Genomic DNA, 2,078 nt, shown 5'->3' with positions numbered 1-2,078 from the left:
GTGTTTACGTCCCCGTAACTTAGCGGTTCGGCAAAAGAGACCGATAGAATAAGTACTAGGCTTACAAAGAATAAGTCCTGGGATCGATTTGCTCGACTAAAGGCGGTGCTCCAGCATGGCCGCAGTCAACTGACTGAAACAAGTAAAAGAGTAAAAGAGAGAGTACGCAGTATAACCATTTCGTCACCTTATTCAAATCAATGTTTGCAACACTTCTTTCTGTTTCTCAAAACAATGGTGGTTGCCAATAGTATCAAAACATTTATAGATAAGTTATGCAGGTGTATATGTAACTATAATTTAGCAGAAAACGGGAAAAAGAAATTACATAATAGTTCACAGACCGAAATCGAGAGATTTCATACAAGAACGTTACAGAAAGAGAGAAGAGAATCCAATGCAGTCATTTACAGCCGCTTGTGAGGTTAGGTGATCATTAAGGGCAGTAGTGTACATTGTGAATACATATGTATTAAGTTGGTGTTGGCAAATATATGTGAAATAAACACAGTTAAGTTTTAATTATAGTGCCATCTGCTCCATCATAAGAAGAAATAAATTTTGGTGATCGAAGATATTCAATGAATATAAACATAAAGTTCCATTGCAATAGATGGAGAAAGAGTATGATGGATAAACAATTGGATAGGCAATAGAGAAAAGGTTTAAAAGTAAGATCGAGATGGAAATAGTATTAGCAGAAGGGAGGAAATCAATGGTCGAATACGTTGAACAAGAAAAAAGAGAGGGAAGAGTGAGAGAGAGAGAGAGAGAGAGAGAGAGAGAGAGAGAGAGAGAGAGAGAGAGAAGAGTAGCTATAATAGAAAGATAATAGCCAGTCGTTTAAATGTCAAGAAGGCGACTCAGCAGAGTGTATGAAGCTACGAAAGATGTATGGTAGAGTCGAATATCAAATGAGAATAAAAATAATGAAGGTAGGAAAAACCGACAGCTCTCCTGCTGAGCGTAGATCTGCCTGTATGTCTAACTGTCAAGATGTTTAAAATTCATCCCTGGGTGCAAGGCGTAAAGGTCTCAGGAACACATTGATAATAGAATGTAGATATAACTGAGGCCTAAAAAGCGATCGAGTTAATTGGAATAAGTAGTGGCTAGAGATGCACGAATATTATTATGTAACGAATTAATAATGATACAATCATATACATAATCATTTAAATGAAATTTAAAGGGCATAAACAAGTATAGTTACAAGCTCCGATATCAGACTATGTTAACGATAAAGTCGAAGAAACTGTAATACCTCGCTAAAATAGGTGGACACAAAAGAAGTAGCAAAAATAAATAATTATCTAAACCAAGTAGAAAATATGTTGTTGTTGGCACTCCGTCGCTTACGACGTCGAGGGTCCCTGTTGATCCGATCAACGGAACAGCCTGCTCGTGAAATTAACATGCAAGTGGCTGAGCACTCCACAGACACGTGTACCCTTAACATAGTTCTCGGAGATATTCAGCGTGACACAGTGTGGCAAGGCTGACCCTTTGAATTTCAGGCACAAGAGAAACAGGAAGTAAGAGTGTGAGAAAGTTGTGGTGAAAGAATACAGCAGGGTTCACCACCATCCCCTGCCGGAGTCTCGTGGAGCTTTAGGTGTTTTCGCTCAATAAACACTCACAACGCCCGGTCTGGGAATCGAAATCGCGAACCTATGACCACGAGTCCGCTGCCCTAACCACTGGGCCATTGCGCCTCCACTGGTAGAACATATAAACCTATATTAAAAACAAATATTTTACAAAAAAGATTCCTGCAAGAAATGATAGCTTCTCGCTGAAGCTTCAGACTGTGTCGCTTAAAAATTTATAGTATTTGCAAGAGGGGAGAGCTTTCGTCACTAGCTACCGGTTGTCTGAGACTGAGGACGGATAACATCCAGAAACCTAGGTCAGTAAGTATCACGTAAGGCTAGAGATGGGAGTGATGACCTCCCATTAAAATCCTATACGGACACAAACTGTGTGTCGATAGCCAGCTGGAAAAGATGTTTTTCTGGGATTAAAACAAGAGTAACATCGTCCTTTATTGTACTACTACATTCTCTTGGCATATAAAC

At 39.4% G+C, this 2,078-nt stretch overlaps 1 protein-coding gene across 1 annotated transcript in view; it reads right to left on the bottom strand.

The window, feature by feature from the left end:
- The window catches only part of LOC106884305 (trypsin-2), a 15,459-nt gene that overhangs the window by 7,618 nt on the left and 5,763 nt on the right, over positions 1-2,078 (bottom strand). The gene's annotated exons all lie outside the window — the stretch shown is intronic.

Source organism: Octopus bimaculoides, chromosome 4 (assembly GCF_001194135.2).
Source record: "Octopus bimaculoides isolate UCB-OBI-ISO-001 chromosome 4, ASM119413v2, whole genome shotgun sequence".
NCBI classification, from domain to species: Eukaryota; Metazoa; Mollusca; class Cephalopoda; order Octopoda; family Octopodidae; genus Octopus; species Octopus bimaculoides.
This window is presented reverse-complemented; position numbering and strand designations above follow the sequence as displayed.